Below are 18292 nucleotides of genomic sequence, written 5' to 3' on the forward strand. Positions count from 1 at the left end.
CTTTTTTTTTTTTTTTGAGGTGTAGTTGCCTTACAATGTTGTGTTAGTTCCTGCTGTACCACAAAGTGAATCAGCTGTATGTATACATATATCCCCTCCCTCTTGTGCCTCCCTCCCACCCCTCATAGCTGCCATTTCTTTTTTTTTTCTTATTTATTATTTTTTTAATTTATTTTTTAGCTGCCATTTCTTGCTGCTGTTATTTTAACTGTTTCTACCAGCCAGCAGTTACTGCCTAATCCTCTAATCTCCCTCCTTCATTGCCCATTCTGATGTGTTATGAGCTAAGAAATGAGAGAACCACACGTGTTAGTGTTGTTTGCAAAATATGAGTAAACAGACTATGAGTAGGGTTGTGGGGATTCTGCTTCTATTAATACTAATGTATATGGACTTTAATATGATCTCTTCTGGTTGCATAAAAGCTTTTTTTTTTAAAGATTGAAGTATACTTGACTTAAAATATTAGTTTCAAGAGTACAACATAGTGATTCAGTATTTTTATAAATTATTCTGCATACAAAGTTATTACAAAATATTGGTTGTGTTCCCCATGCTGTATTTCTTTTATTCCTAGTACTTTGCACCTCTCAATCCCCTTCCCCATCTTGCTCCTCCTTCCTTCCCACTCCCCCTGGTAACCCCTAGTTTACCTAGTATCTATATCTGTGTGTCTATTTCTGTTCCTAAAAGCTTTTTGTTTTTTTTTCCTAGTTCTTACTTGTGTCCTGGAGGGTTGAGGCTGTTAAATCAGTTATGACTGAAACCTGTGTTTTCTTACAAATTGAGCTATTACAATTTGTGAAATTGTAATAGTTTACTCTCTTATAAAGGAAACAGATAAATGTATTAAAAATCCATCAGAAAATTGAGATTCATTTTATCCATTACATTTCTCGGGCATGCCTGCAAGTGCTTGGCACCAGGAGGTATTTCAATCTTAGGAGTTGCTCCCAAGGATTGAAAGCAAAAGTCCCTCTATGGTATCTTCTCAACCAAGCAATCTCTGAAGGCTCAATAAAAAACCTGCTCCTCACCTGCCCCAGCACAGAAGCAGAGGTCAGCCCCCTAAGAGAGATACCTCCTGTCTGATCCAGGTCTTATTCTGAACCCAGCAAGAGGCCGTCCTCTCATTTCTTTTTCACCCAAGTCCACCCCTCATTGTGTATGCATGGTGAATGTAAGGCTTTGACTGGCTTCTTGTTCATTTCAGCACTGGGAAGGTGACAGTGAGCAAAGCCCTAAGAGAAGGTAGGATGTCACCAGAGGGGTCTGAGGGAGTGTTCTCGGCAGAGGGGACAATCAATGTAAAAGCCTTGAGATGGCAAAGTACTGACAAATTCAAGGAATGGGAAGAGAAGCAGTGTGGCAGAAGTTGTGTGTGTGTGTGTGTGTGTGTGTGTGTGTGTGTGTGTGTGACAGAGACAGACAGAGATAAAGCCAAAGAAGTAACAGGTCTGGATCGTAAAAGGCATGGTAAGGATCTTGGCTTTTACTCTGAGTCACATGAGGAGCCATAGGCAGGTTCTGAGCAAAGGAGAGACTTACCTCGTATCCAGAAAAAGTTCACCAATTAGGAGGCTGTGAAGATTGATGATGGTGGCTTGAACCAGAGAGGTAACGATGGAGGTGGTGAGAGTCTGGGTATATTTTGAAAGTAGACCCAAAATTATTTGCTCATGGTTTGGATATGGGCCCTGAGAGCAAGAGATGCATCAAGGATGACTGAGAATTTGGACCTGAGCAAGCAGATGGAAGGAATTGTCATCAATGGAGATGCCTGTAGGTGGAGCAGGGTGTGGTGAAATCATGAGGATTGTAAGTTTGCTTTGAGGGGGAATTCCCTGGTGGTCCAGTGGTTAGGACTCAATGCTTTCACTGCTATAGGTCCAGGTTCAATCCCTGGTCTGAGAACTGAGGTCCCATGAGCCAAGTGGCACAGCCCCAAAAAGAGTTTGGTTTAAGACCTAATAACTTTGAGGTGTCTATTCAGTGTCCATGCAGAGTTGTTGAGTTGGCAAATGGATATAGAAATCTGGTCTTCAGGGAAGGGAGCTGGCTTGGGGATATAAACTTGGGAGTCATCAGCCTCGTAGGTGGTATTTAAAGCCTGGATGAATGAGTCTAGAGAGGAGATCAGTGAGAAGGGACAGTTGTTTGTTTCCCTCAATAAAGACTTGGGGATGACCTTTTCCCCAGGTCTTATTTAATAGAGCACAAGTGGAAGCCGTGCTCCAAAGAGACAAGTCATTTTTGTGGTTCGTTGTTCAAATGTTTGCACTGTTCGATTTGCTCACAGGACACTTTGACTCACGTTCCTTTGCTCAGAGTCTGGAACCAAAATAATCTATTCCTGGAGGTAAAGAAGTCTGAGTGAAGGCAGAAGGAGAAGGGGGCGACAGAGGATGAGATGGTTAGATAGCATCACCAACTCAATGGACATGAATTTGAGCAAACTCTGGGAAACAGTGGAGGACAGAGGAGCCTGGCGTGCTACAGTCCATGGATCACAACTCTCACAGTCCTAAGAGTCAGACATGACTTAGTGACTTGACAACAACAAAGAAGAGGTCTAGGAGAGCTCTCCAAAGAGAGAAACTACAACTTCAGTGCTAAGCGAGCCTTAATCTTTATGGGCATGAGAAATACTCAGTTTAGTCATTTGCGACTTAAATTCCTGCGGCAGATGAATTCCTTCCTATATTATTCTTTCTTCAGTAGAAATACTAAGCAGCCACTATTGCTTTCCAATTGAGAAGACCTTTATCAGTTACCTCCATCATTTTCAATTCATGGTATAATTGTTTAAAAAAAACAATCATATGTTAATGGAAAGGCTTCCCTGTTAGCTCAGATGGTAAAGTATCCACGTGCAATGCAGGAGACCTGGGTTCAGTCCCTGGTTTGGGAAGATCGCGTGGAGTAGGGCATGGCAACTCACTCCAGTATTCTTGCCTGGAGAATCCCATGGACAGAGGAGCCTGGCGGGCTACAGTCTATGGGGTCAAAAGCAGTCGAACACGACTGAGCGATTAAGCACGTGTACATGAACATGTTAATGAAAAAATAAAAAGCTGATGGCATATTGGAAAGAAGGAGCAATTTATGCTTGTATGCTTTTATACTTTTATATATTGTATACTTTTATACAATAAAGTTTGGGGCTTTATAAAATAGTTGAATTAGCAAATATAGTGACATTTTAATATGCTGAAATTTACTTTGAAAGGTAATTATCTCCTTTCTGACTTAAAAATATTTACCAGTGATATTGCTGCCTTTGCCAGGAAGAAGTTAAGTTGTCTGGTTCACCCTGCAGATGCTGGGAAACCAGACTTATTAATAGCACTTATAATTTATATTTGTGTATTCATCTCTGGAAAATTATGAGCCAGCAAGTTGACAGATATGTCTGCACCGTTTTCAGATAATTTTTGTATTAATCTGAAAAGGGAAGGTGGAAAAAGTTTTGTTAGCAAGAAGGCAGATGGGAAAAACAGGATCCCTTCTAGTTTTTTTTTTTTAAACAGCTTTAAGAAATATAGCGCTAAGTCGTGTCCAACTCTTGTGATCCCATGAACTGTAGCCTGCCAGGCTCCTCTGTCCATGGGATTCTCCAGGCAAGAATACTGGAGTGGGTTGCCATTTCCTTCTCCAGGAGAACTTACCGACCCAGGAATTGAACCCAGGTCTCCCGCATTACAGGCAGATGCTTTACCAACTGAACTATGCGGGAAGCCCACATGCCATACAATTAACCCACTTAAAGTATACATTTCAGTAGGTTTTAGTATAATCACAGTCATGCATTCATTACCACAAGTTTAAAACATTCCCATCACCCCCAAAAGAAACCTTCATGCCCATTAGCCATGACCCCTCATTTCCTCCCACTGGCCCTTCCCACCAGCCCCTGGCAGCCCCTCATATCCTTTCTATCTTTAAAGATGTGCCTATTGTGGATATTTCAGATAAATAGAATATATGATCTTTTGTGTCTGGCTTCTTTCACTTAACATAATGTTCTCAAGTTTTATCCATATTGTAGCATGTGCCAGTATTCATTCTTCTATCTGACTGCATATTTTAATTATCGGTTCTTCAGTTGATGGGCATTTGAATTATTTCCATCTTTATCTATTATGAATAATGTTACTATGAATATTTTTATACAAGTTTCTGTGTGGACATGTTTTCACTTCTCGAGTATATATGGAGGAGTGTATTTGCTAGGTCATAGAGTCACTGTTGAGTTTAATCATTGAGGAACTCCCTGACTTCCAAAGCAGCTGTAACATTTCATTCCTATCATCATTGTAGGAGGGTTCCATTTTCTCCACATCCTTCTGAGGACTTGTTTGATTCCAGCCATTCTAGTGGATGTGAAGTGGTTTCACATTGTGGTTTTGATTTGCATTTCCCGAATGGCTAGTGAAACTGAGGACATTTTCATGTGTTTATTGGCCACTTGTGTGCTGTATCGTTTTGGGATAAATGTGCAGATTCTTGGTCCATTTTTAAATTGGGCTATTTCAGTGAAAACAGTGAAAACACTGTTTAGTTGTGTTCTTTATGTAGTCTGAATTCAAGGATCCTTATCAAATATTAATTTGCAAATATTTTCTCCTGTTCTGTGAATTATCTTTCATTTAATTGATGGTTTCATTTGAAGCACAAGCCTTTTTAACTTTGGAGTCAAATTTACCTATTTCTCTCTTTTTTAAAATTTTTTTAAAAATTGAGATATAATCAACATATTAGTTTCATGTATATGATATAATGATTCAATAGTTGTATATTTGGAAATGATTACCTAAGTAAGCCTAATTAACATCCATCACCACACTTTGATGTGCTCTGTTAGCAACTTTCAAATATGCAGTAAAGTGTTTTTAACTATAGTCACTCTGCTGTACATTACATCCTCATGACTTATTTATTTCATAACTTACAGTTTGCACCTTTTGACTTCCTTCACCCATGTCTCCCACCCCCATTCCATCTCCCACCTCTGGCAACCACCAGTCTGTTCGCTTTTTTTTTTTTTTTAAGATTCCACATATAAGTGAAATCATTATTTGATATTTGTCTTTCTCTGTCTAACTTACTTCACTTAGCATAATACCCTCAAATCAATCTATGCTGTCTCAAATGGCAAGATTTCCTTCTTTTCTATGGCTGAATGATATTCCATTGTACGTGTATACCATAGCTTCTTTATCTGTTTATCCATTAATGGACACTTAGGTTTTTTTCTGTCTTGGCTATTTGTAAATAATGTTGCAATGAACATGAGGGTGCATACATCTTTTTGAGTTGTTGTTTTCATTTTCTTTGGATAAATACCCAGAAGTGGAATTGCTGGATCATATGGCAGTTTCATTTTTAATTAATTGTTTTAAAGTTTTGGTTGCGCTGGGTCTTCATTGCTTCGAGAAGGCTTTCTCTACTTGTAGAGAGTGGGGGCTACTCTATAGATGTGGTGTACGGGCTTAGTTGCTCCTCAGCATGTGGAATCTTCCTCTACCAGGGATCAAACCTGTATTCCCTACATTGGCACATGGATTCCTATCCACTGTACCACCAGGGAAGTTTTCATTTTTAATTTTTTGAGGAACATCTATCCTGTTTTCCGTAGTGACTGCACCAATTTACATTAACACAAGGGTTCCTTTTTCTCCTCATCCACTCCAACATTTGTTATTTCTTCTCTTTTTGATAATAGCTATTCTTACAAGGTGTGAGGTGATATCTCACTGTGGTTTCGATTTACATTTTCCTTATGACTAGTGATGTTAAGCATCTTTTCTTGTATGTACCTGTTGACTTGTTTTTTTCTCTTCTCTTCTGTGCTTTTGGTGTCGGTGTTGGAGAAGACTCTTGAGAGTCCCTTGGACTGCAAGGAGATCCAACCAGTCCCTCCTAAAGGAGATCAGTCCTGGGTGTTCATTGGAAGGACTGATGTTGAAACTGAAACTCCAATACTTTGGCCACCTCATGCGAAGAGTTGACTCATTGGAAAAGACCCTAATGCTGGGAAGGATTGGGGGCAGGAGGAGAAGGGGACGACAGAGGATAAGATGGCTGGATGGCATCACTGACTCGATGGATGTGGGTTTGGGTAGACTCCAGGTGTTGGTGATGGACAGGGAGGCCTGCCGTGCTGCGATTCATGGGGTCGCAAAGAGTCAGACACGACTGAGTGACTGAACTGAACTGATCCTTAGGCAGGTTCCCAAGACAGTCACAGCTCTAGCTGTTATACTAGGAAAGTGCGCAGTCTCTGTTGTCAAAGTTTCAGTTTGCTTCAGCACGTTAATCTGATTTATATTATTATTAATTTTTTAGTTGAAGTATAATTGATGTACAACATTATATAAGTTACAGTTGGACTTCCCTGGTGGCTCTGTGGTGAAGAATCTGCCTGTCAATGGAGGAGACGTGGGTTTGATCCCCGATCTGGGACGATCCCACATACTGTGGAGCAGCTAAGCCTGAGTGCCATAACTATTGAGCCTGTGCTCTAGAACCTGGGAAGCTGAACTACTCAGCGCATGTGCCACAACTACTGAAGTTGGCACAGCCTAGAGCCCATGTTCTGAAACAAGAGAAGCCATTGCAATGAGAAGCCTGGGCACTGCAGCTAGAGAGTAACCCCTGCTCACCACAGCTACACAAAAAGCCTGCCCAGCAATGAAGACACAGCAAAAATAAATAAATAAAATTATAAGAACAAGAATTATAGGTTATAATTATATAATATTTCGATTCACAATTTTTAAAAGTATTTCATTTATAATTATTATAGAATACTGACTCTATTCCCTGTGTTGTATGATATATCCTTGTTGCTTATCTTATCCATAATAGTTTGTTCCTCTTGATCCCCTAAGCCTATATTGCCCCTCCCCCTTTCTCTCTCCCGACTGGTAACCATTAGTTGGCTCTCTATATCTGTGGGTCTGTTTCTTTTATTATATTCACTAGTTTGTGTATCTTTTAGATTCTACATATAAGCGATACCATACAGTATGGTACTGACACACAAAAAAAGACACATAGACAATGGAACAGAATTCAGAGCCCAGAAATAAGCTCATGCACCTATGATCAATTAATCTATGACAAAGGAGACAAGAATATGCAATGGAGAAAAGACAGTCTTTTCAATAAGTGGTGCTGAGAAACTGGACAGCTATCTATAAAAGAATGAAATTAGAATATTCTCTAACACTATATACAAAGATAAACAAAATGGATTAAAAACCTAAATGTAAGAAAAAAAAACCATAAAACTCCTAGAGAAAAACATCGGTAGAACACTCTTTGACATAAATCATAGCAATATTTTTTTGGATGTCTCCTAAAGTAAAGGAAATAAAAGCAAAATTAAACAAATGGGACCTAATTAAACTTAAAAGCTTTTGCACAGCAAAACAAAAAGGCAACCTACAAAATGGGAGAAAACATTTGCAAGTCATATAACCGATAAGGGGTTAATATCAAAAATACGTTGAGTTGGTCAAAAGGTTCATTTGAGTTTTTCCATAGCATCTTACGGAAAACCCAAATGAACCTTTTGGCCAACCTAATATAAATAGCTCATACAACTCAACATAAAAAAAAGCAAACAAACAAACAACCCAACAATCCCACTACTGGGCTTATACCCTGAGGAAACCATAATTGAGAAAGATACATGTACCCAATGTTCATTGCAGCACTATTTACAATAGCTAGGACATGGAAGCAACATGGATGTCTATCAAGAGATGAATAGATAAAGAAGTTGTGGTATATATGCACACTGGAATATTACTCAACTATAAAAAGGAATGCATTTGAGTCTGTTCTAATGAGGTGGATGAACCCAGAGCCTATTATACAGAATGAAGTAAGTCAGAAAGAGAAAGACAAATATCATATATTAATGCATGTATATGGACTCTAGAAAGGTGATACTGATGAACCTATCTGCAGGGCAGTAGTGGAGGCGCAGTCATAGAGAACAGACTTGGGGACACAGTGGAGGTGGAGGGGGTGGAGTGAATTGAGAGAGTAACTTTGAAACAAATACTTTACCATATGTAAAATTAAATAGCCAGGGGAAATTTTCTGTATGTCTCAGGGAACTCAAACAGGGGCTCTGTAACAACCTAGAGGAGTGGGATGGGGAGGGAGGTGGGCGGGAGGTTCAATAGGGAGGGGACATATGTATACCTATGGCTCATTCATGTTAATATACAGCAGAAACCAACACAGTATTGTAAAGCAGTTATCCTCCAGTTAAAAATAAATAATAAAAAAATGAACAACCTGATTAAAAAGTGGGCAGAAGACTCGAATAGACATTTTTAAAAAGAGGATGTGCAGATGGCCAACAGGAACATAAACAGATGCTCAGCATTGCTAATCACCAGAGAAATGCAAATCAAAACAACAATGAAGTATCATCTCACTCCTGTCGAAGTGGCTATTGTCAAAAAGACCACGAATAACAAATGTTAGTGAGGATGTGGAGTACTGTGGAAAACAGTATGGAGGTTTCTTGAAAAACTAAAAATTAAAAAAAAAAAAAAAGAATTACTATATGACCTAGCAATTCAACCCCTGGGTGTATATCCAAAGGAAGCAAAAACACTAATTAGAAAACATACATGCACCCTCGGTGTTCATAGCAGCATTATTTACAATAGCCAAGACATGGAAGCAAGTGTCAACAGATGAATGGATCAGGAAGAATATGTGGTACACACATACAGACATACACACACTGGAATATTACTCAGTCATAAAAAAAGAATGAAATTTTGCTATTTGCAGCAAAGTGGATGGACCTGAAGGGTATTATGCTAAGTGAAATAAGAGAAAGAAATTGTCTTTGGTTTTTAAGTTATTTATAAGCAGTCAGTTTGGATGTGTGGACATTTTTTATGGATATAGATACATAAATTCAACATGTGTAGATCACCTCCTGTGTGCTAGACATTGTTGGGGTATTTCAGTGAACAAAACACAAAAATCCCTGCCCTCAAGGAGCTTATTTCTAAATAAATGGTGAGAAAAACAAAGAATCCATGTATGGGATTTCCCTGGTAGTCCAGTGGCTAAGACTCTGCGCTCTCAATGCAGGGGGCTTGGGTTCGATCCCTAGTCAGGGAACTAGATGCTTCTTGCTGCAACTAAAAAAAGATCTCACATGCCACATCCAAGACCTCATTCAGCCAAATAAATAAGTAAATAGTTGTGTTTTTTTTTTAAAGAGCTAACTTAAAAAAAAATAGAATCCATCTATATCTAAGCATTTTACCAAATTGTAATCTTCCCCCTTATGTTGAACTGTGACTTGCATTTGAATGCATTTGCTTAAAAATGATTTCATTATAAAATGTGTGATACACACAGGAGTACAGGAAATATAAGATATATAAAATCATGTTGTTATTTTTTTTCCTTTCATAGAAGACAGGCTTCTACACACCCAGGCTTCAAGGCACTGGGTTCTCTGTTCATCAAACCTTCACTGGTACTCCTGTGCCACTGTTAGTGAAGTTGAAGAATTAGCTGCTCAATATGCAGCCTGAAGACAAGAAAAACCATAGGAAGTTATTTTAAATAATATTTCCCTTACTTAAACTGAAATGGTGTGATTATGTATTCTTAGAGTCTTTGATGACACTGAAAAGTTATGTGTGTATTTGCAGGACATCTTTGTGTTAGTACGTGCCAGCCTGATCACGTGATTAGTCACAGTGCAAAAAGCAGCTGCCCTGGTCTTCTTTGCCATTTTGTACTTGTCAGTTTCCAAAAGAGGGTCAGTTTTGCTTCCTTCCATTAACACTTTCCAAGGACCATTGACAGATGTTGTGTGTTCTGTTGCGTGCCTTATAAGCTAAAGTAAGTCATCGTAATTGGATTTACCATTGCAGATGCTATGTATTTCAAAATTAGATTTTATGAACCTAAGAAGAGATGAATAGCCATGGAATAGGAGATCTGGCACTTAGTCATATGCCTACGTGATATTGTGAGTTCTGACATTAGTGGGTCGTCTTGTCTTATCTTATAATTTATACTTTAATAGCTGCTTTTGAAAGGCCTGATGTTATAATAAAATTTTTAAAAAGAGGCTGACATTAATATTTACCTGTTACTAAGCCACTGTGTTTAGAGTTATCTAGTGGTGGCTGTGACTGTGGTGGTTGGGGACTGTGATTTGATTTTTTTTTTTCATTTATTTTTATTAGTTGGAGGCTAATTACTTTACAATATTGTAGTGGTTTTTGTCATACATTGATATGAATCAGCCATGGATTTACATGGGCCTCTGATCTGATTTTAAGCTCATGTTCTAACCTGTCCCTGATCACTTGTACTGTGGATACTTGAATGAGTATGATTTTGATGAATAAAGTGATGGCCCTTTGATTTACATTCTTTTTTCCCCAAAAATTTCTCTTGCTAAGAAATAATCTGGAACATTCAAAATTGTGTGATGAAGAGGTTTTTTTTTAAACCTGTGCTTTCAGAACTACTCACGGAAGCTAATTCTCAAAGACATTTATTTTCATGACAGGTAATGTATAGTTTTGAAGATGATGTAGAATTGTATAAAACATATATGAAAATGTATATAATATATGTACTCATGGCCAATTTAAAGAGCCCTTTACCAGAGTTCTGACATTTAGCAAAGATCTTGTCAATTTTTATGGAGTGTAAATTTTAAAAGGCACATGATCAAGTCACAAAAGAACGTTCACAGTGGAGAAGAGTAAATAAAGGCTCTACGCTGCAGTTTTTAACATTTTCTTATCAGTGTGAGCCTCTTCGTATTGCCTATCGACTTTACAAGTGATTTGGTTTTTTTTTTAATTGGAGTATAATTGCTTTACAATGTTAGTTTCTGCTATACAACAAAGTGAATAAGACACACACACACACACACACACTCATTCCCCTCGCTTTTGAGCCTCCCTCCCTACAAGTGATTTGAAAGATGCTAGAATGAACTTTCAAAATCAGCCATTTTAATTACATGCTTATTATTTTCAGTTCTCTGGACTAGACGCATATGCAGAAACATGTAAACTTTGGTGTTGACAAAAGTTACAGAAATGAATGTCTCCCCTTCATTTATCTCATCCATGACAGGATGAGGGAGCTGGCCACCGCTTCCTCCCCTCCTTGGAAGTAGGTCAGAGACCATCGACCTTGGTATAATTTTGAGTCATGACTGCAAACTGAAAATGCTGAAAATGAACACCAGGAGGTATTCAGCATAGGTTAGGCCACAAAACGTTTTTTTTCCTGCCATTTTTTAGACACGATCTATTTCATCAGTTTAGTACTCCACGTCGTTTGTGCGCTCATGCTGTCCTGGGCTCAATGCTATTGTAACACTTCGTACTCTGAGCTGTCACTGCATTCTCCCAGGTGACGAGCCCCTGAGGCAGGCCAGCGAGTGACTGATTTTGTGTGCTCCCCATCACTGCACAGGGCCTGGCAAAAGATGGGAGTCTAACAAAAGTTTGTTGAAAGAAGAAATACACAGATGATGAGAGTGGCTGGTGCCTGAATGAAGAAGACACCTAAGTGATTTTGCAATGTGGATTCCTCATTTGTATTCCCATTTTCTCCTTCCAGCCTCTCATTCCTTCCTTCCCTTTCCTGGCTTCCCTTAGAAATCCACTTCATGCTACTAGGGGTTGGTATAACCCAACGATCTGTACTTTTCTGGGTGTGATCGCTTAGGAGTGACTATGATTTGAACTTAATGCCTTTTTACAGGGTGTCAAATTCAAAACCAGACAGATCCATCTCCTGACCCTAAATGTGGTCCTAAAGTGAATTGCTTGAGGAAATTGGATCCCAAAGATTATAGGTGGGGAATTTTGAAGTGTGTCCATTTCCATTGGAGATCAGAGAAGTCCAACTAAAAGAATTGTGGACTAACTGACATGACAGCTGTGGACTGAGCAAAACTTCTTTTTGAAAGGACTGTCTTATCTTGTTTTTGACTTTAGAGGAATTAAGGTGATTGGCAATGGAAAGAATGATAGCATGTGGAATTCCTTAAAAGTTTACTGACTTAAATAATTTTGTCTATGTTACATATAATTAAAAAGCCCCTTTATACTTTGTGCTAAAATAAAATTTTTGTTTAAGTGTTGGAAATAAAAGATTATCTTACTGTCCTTGAAATTTGCATTTCACACTTTACAAATGTCTTGGAAGATCTTTTCAAATGTTTATTGACCATTCCTATTTCCTTTTCTGTGAAATGCTTGTTCCTGTTATTTTTGTTGTTGTTGTTCCTGTTATTTTGTTTTCCATTTTTCTGTCATGTTGTTTGTCTCTTTTTAAAATTGACTTACAATCTTTTATATATCCTTGATATTATTTGTCACATATGTATTGCAGTGTCTGCTTCTAATTTGTCTTATCATCACTTTCTTTGTGATGTCTTTTGATGAAAGAAAACTTTATGTTTAGTATAGCCTAAATTATCAGTCTTTTTCTTTAAGCTTTGTGTTTCTTATGTCCTGTTTAGAAACCTCTATCCTACCCAAAGATTATACACATTTTCTCTGATCTGATTCCCAATGCTGTAGGCTTTGAATCTCCATCAATGCATGACCATTAAAACCAGGTTTTAAGTCACCTGTGATTTGGCAGCTGCCCTGGGGCAACTACTATTCTCTGTTGGCTTCTCTCAGGATATTTGCCCTTATAATGGTTTTGGCCTTTGAAGATTTCCTTGTCTTTCCTGCCAACTGAGCCATGCATTAGAAATAATTTAATTTTGTTTTTTCCACTACGTTTTTATGTTTTGCAGCAGGAAGATTTTTGAGGATTTTTAGTCCCCCCATGAGACCAATAAAGAAAACTCCTCCCTGTTTTTCAAAGTCGAAAGTTCCATTTTTATATTCAAAGATGATGCTATCTCAGAGTTTTCCTTGTATACAAAACCTTAGATATGGATAAGGAACCATGACCTACTCCCCTATTTGCAGATGAACTGAAAGATGGGAGTGGTATTCTGGCCAGGAATAGCTGTGGCCGTTTGGGGAGGGGTGGGAATGAAACTCTTTGCAGAACCATAATGCTAACCCAGTTATTATCTGCCACTGCCTGAATGCTCACTTGTACAGTAAACCTTTTAAATTGTAATCTTATTTTTTTCTTTCCTCTGTAACAATGGCCAACGTGTATTGAGTAATTACCATATATTAGACACTATTCCAAGTCTTTATATATTAACGACTTTACTTATTACAATAACACAATGAAATAGCTACTGTCATTTTCCTCCATTTTACCAATAAAGGAAATTGAGACACTGAGACTATAAGCAGCTTGTCCTTGGTGATACAGCTTGTAAGTGGTAGAGCTGGAATTGGAATATAGACAGTCTGCCTTTGAAGCATGCACTCAAAAGTACTGTGCCATATTAACTCTATAAGAAATATTTGTGTGTATGAAAATATCAGCATTTTATATTTCTACATCACCCAAGATAACAATGAAATATAAGCACTGTGTGAACTTACTGATTGTGTGATGTCATTTATGCACAACCTTCATCTTTTAAAAAAAAAATCCCTTTATTGTTATTATTATTTTGCTTAGTCGCTCAGTGGTGTCTGACTCTCTGCGATCCCGTGGACTGTAGCCCTCCAGTCTCTTCTGTCCATGAAATTCTCCAGGCAAGAATACTGGAGTGGGTTGCCACTTCCTTCTCCAGGGCATCTTCCCGACCCAGGGATCAAACCTAGGTCTCCTGCATTGCAAGCGAATTCTTTACCATCTGAGCCACCAGGGAGGCCCCACAACCTTCATCTTTTTTCCTTAACACACATTTTCAAAGGTTGAACCCACTTCTATTTGTTTTTCCATGTTCAAATTCCTTTGGAAGAAGAGGTAATAAAAGGGCATCCTTTGCTCAGATGAATCAGATGAACATTTTTCTTACAAACAATGATTCTTTCCTTGATTTATTATTTTGTAACAACTTTATTACAATACACTTAACATACCATGGCCTTCACTGGTGGCTCAGCTGGTAAAGAATCTGCATGCAATGTGGGAGACCTGGGTTTGATCCCTGGTTTGGGAAGATCCCCTGGAGAAGGGAACGGCTACCCACTCCAGTAACCTTGCCTGGAGTGTTCCATGGACTGTATAGTCCATAGGGTTGCAAAGAGACACGACGAAGTGACTTTCACTTGACTAACATACCATACATATAATGTACCTATTTAAAGTGTTAAATTCAATGTTTTTAGCACATTCAGAATTGTGTCACCATCACTGAAACCAATGCTGGGGCATTTCATTATTATTAAAAGAAACCCTATACCCTTTGGCTAGGATCCTCCCAGTTTCTCCATTCCCCAGCTCTAAGCAACCACTTTAAGAAACCAAGATTTCAAATCCTGAAAGATGATGCTGTGAAAGTGCTGCACTCAATATGCCAGCAAATTTGAAAAACTCAGCAGTGGCCACAGGTCTGGAAAAGGTCAGTTTTCATTCCAATCCCAAAGAAAGGCAATGTCAAAGAATGCTCAAACTACCCAACAGTTGCACTCATCTCACACGCTAGTAAAATAATGCTTAAAATTCTCCAAGCCAGGCTTCAGCAATATGTGAACCGTGAACTTCCAGATGTTCAAGTTGGTTTTAGAAAAGGCAGAGGAACCAGAGATCAAATTGCCAACATCCGCTGGATCATCAAAAAAGCAAGAGAGTTCCAGAAAAACATCTATTTCTGCTTTATTGACTATGCCAAAGCCTTTGACTGTGTGGATCACAAACTGTGGAAACTTCTGAAAGAGATGGGAATACCAGACCATCTGACCTGCATACAGATTTCTCAAGAGGCAGGTAAGTTGGCCTGGTATTCCCATCTGTTTAAGAATTTTCACAGTTTGTTGTGATCCACACAGTCAAAGGCTTTAGTGTAATCAGTGAAGCAGAAGTAGATGTTTTTCTGGCATTCCCTTGCTTTTTCTATGATCCAACGGATGTTGCAGTTTGATCTCTGGTTCCTTTGCCTTTAAATCTAGCTTGAACATCTGGAACTTCTTCAGTTCACGTACTGTTGAAGCCTAGCTTGAAGGATTTCGAATATTTGCTAGCATGTGAAATGAGTGCAGTTGTACAGTAATTTGAACATTCTTTGTTATTGCCCTTCTTTGGGATTGGAAGGAAAACTGACCTTTTCTCAGTCCTGTGGCCATTGCTGAGTTTCCCAAATTTGTTGGCATATTGAGTGCAACACTTTAACAGCATCATCTTTTAGGATTTTAGGTAGCTCAGCTGGAATATACTATAATAATATACTATACTTGCTGAACTTGCTTATTAATACTAAAATGCTTTATTGTTTTTGTGTCTCTGTGTGTGAATTCCTTATTATTTTCTACATTCAGGTAATTTGCAAATAGAGATAGTTTTACTTCTTCCTTTGGGGAAGTGACTGTGTGTTGGGTATCACCAAGACCACTCCAAGTTTAATCACTTTCTAGGCAGAATCACAGGACTCAAGCTTAATGTTGTGCTCATAGCTGGTGTTTATTACAACAAACAGATGCAAAGCAAAATCAGCAAGAGGAAAGGCACACAATATAAAGTCAGGAGAAAACCAGGCACAAGCTTTCAAGGGTTCTTTTCCAAGTGGAGTCACAAAGAATGTGCTTAAATAGTTCCCCCAGCAACAAGTTGTGACACATATGAAATGTTGCCAATCAGGGACTCTCTTTAGAGACTTCTTGCAAGGTTGATAGTGGTGGGTAGTGACATAGGCACTCTATCACTAGCAGGTACCAACATTTCCTTGCTCCCTAAAGGAAAGCAGGTGTTTAGCATAATCTGCATTGTTTACTTCCTGAGTCAGAGTTCCCAGATGCCAGCCAAAGGCTTACTTTGCAATTCGGCCTTTCTAAGGATAAGCAGTGGAGGCCTGCTATGTTAACTCTTTCTGTACTGACTTCTAATGCTACAGGAATTCTTTTTTTTTTTTTCCCAGAAAGTTTTAAAAAATTATTTTAAAAATTTAATAGCTGAGTAATATTCCATTGTGTGTATGTACCATAGCTTCCTTATCCATTCGTCTGCTGATGGGCATCTAGGTTGCTTCCATGTCCTGGCTATTATAAACAGTGCTGCGATGAACATTGGGGTGCACGTGTCTCTTTCAGATCTGTTTTCCTTGGTGTTTATGCCCAGGAGTGGGATTCATGTCAATGTATGGCAAGAACCACTACAATATTGTAAAGTAATTAGCCTCCAACTAATAAAAATAAATGAAAAAAAACCCACCTATCAAAAAAAAGATAAAAAAATAAAAATTTAATACAGTTTCTCTATTTACATCTATTACAAAATATTGGATATATTCTCCATGTTGTACAGTACATCCTTGAGCCTATCCTACACCCAATAGTTTGTACCTCCAACTTCCCCACCCCTATATTGCCTCTCTCCCCCATAGCCACTAGTTTGTTCTCAAAGTCTGTATTTCTGCTTCTTTTTTGTTGTAGACACTAGTTCATTGTATTTTTTAATTTTTCTTGTATTTTCTAGATTCCACATATAAGTGATATCATATAGCATATGTCTTTGTCTGACTTATTTCACTTAGCATTACCCTCCAAGTCTATCCATGTTGCTGCAAATGGCAAAAATCTCATTTTTAATGGATGAGTAATATTTCATTTTATATTTCATTTTACACACACACACACAAATCACATCTTCTTTATCCATTCATCTGTTGATGGACATTTAGGTTGCTTCCATACCTTGGCAATTGCAAGTAAGGCTGCTGTGGTCTTTGGGGCTTCTAAGGTGGCACTAGTGGTAAAGAACCCACCTGCCAATGCAGGAAACATAAGAGACTTGGGTTCGATCCCTGGATCAGGAAGATCCCCTGGAGGAGGAAATGGCAACCCACTCCAGTATTCTTCCTGGAGAATTCCATGGACAGAGGAGCCTGGTGGACTATGGTCCATAGGGTTACAAAGAATCAGGCACAACTGAGGCAACTTAACACACACACATAAACATTGGGGTACATGTATGTTTTCTAATTAGTGTTTTAGTTTCTTTTGGATATACACCTAGGAGTGGAATTGCTGGGTCACATGGTAGTCCTTTTTTCTTTTTTAATTTTCATTTTTTGAGAAACCTCCATACAGTTTTCCACAGTGGCTGCACCAATTTACCAATTTACCTTCTTACCAACAGTGCACGAGGGTTCCCATTTTTCCACGTCCTCACCAACATTTGTTATTTGTGTTCTTTTTGATTATGGCCATTTTGACAGGTGTAGGTGGTATCTCACTGTGGTTTTGTTTTGCATTTTACAGGATTCCATTTTGAAGTGATGAAAATGTTCTGGAGTTAAATAGAGGTGATGACACAATGGGGGAAAGTGAGGGTGGGATAAACTGAGAGAGTAGCATTGACGTATATACACTACCATGTGTAAAATAGATAGCTGGTGGGAAGCTGCTCTGTGGCGCAGGGAGCTCAGCTTGGTGCTCTGTGATGATCTAGAGGGGTGGGATGGGGTGGGGTAGGAGGGAGGCTCAAGAGGGAAGTGATGTATGTATACTTATAAGTGATTCATGCTGTTGTACAGCAGAAACCAACACAGCATTGTAAAGCAATTATTCTCCAATTAAAAAAATAATAATAATAGCAGTGATGGTTGCAAAATTTTTTAAATGTACTAAAATATACCGAATTGTACACTTTAAAAGGATGAATTTTTGGTATGTGAATGATAGTTCAATAAATATAAATAAATATATAATAAAAAAAGTGATTCTTTTCAGGCTCATAGGGAATATTGACCACCTTAACACATTTAAAAGAGTATAAATCAAATGATGGCTGTTCTTAGACCACAGTGGAATTAAACCAGAAACCAATATCAGAAAGATAACTGGAAAATTCTAAAATACATGGATATAAAGCAACATGCCTCTAAATAACACATGGGTCAATGAAGAAATCTCAAAGCAATTTTAGAAAAAAATTTTTTTTTTGAAGTGTTAATTTTTTTTATTATTATTATTTTTTTTTCCAGTGGGTTGTCATACATTGATATGAATCAGCCATGGATTTACATGTATTCCCAATCCCGATCCCCCCTCCCATCTCCCTCTCCACCCGATTCCTCTGGGTCTTCCCAGTGCACCAGGCCGGAGCACTTGTCTCATGCATCCCACCTGGGCTGGTGATCTGTTTCACCATAGATAGTATACATGCTGTTCTTTTGAAA

At 38.4% G+C, this 18292-nt stretch overlaps 1 protein-coding gene and 1 non-coding gene across 2 annotated transcripts in view; both read left to right on the forward strand.

Moving 5' to 3' along the window:
* MCF2 (MCF.2 cell line derived transforming sequence) overlaps nt 1-18292 on the forward strand; it is a 117853-nt gene that overhangs the window by 4403 nt on the left and 95158 nt on the right. The gene's annotated exons all lie outside the window — the stretch shown is intronic.
* TRNAE-CUC lies at nt 9090-9162 on the forward strand. Its single transcript has one exon. It is a non-coding gene; the product is annotated as a tRNA-Glu (tRNA).

This window comes from Cervus canadensis, chromosome X, assembly GCF_019320065.1.
Source record: "Cervus canadensis isolate Bull #8, Minnesota chromosome X, ASM1932006v1, whole genome shotgun sequence".
NCBI classification, from domain to species: Eukaryota; Metazoa; Chordata; class Mammalia; order Artiodactyla; family Cervidae; genus Cervus; species Cervus canadensis.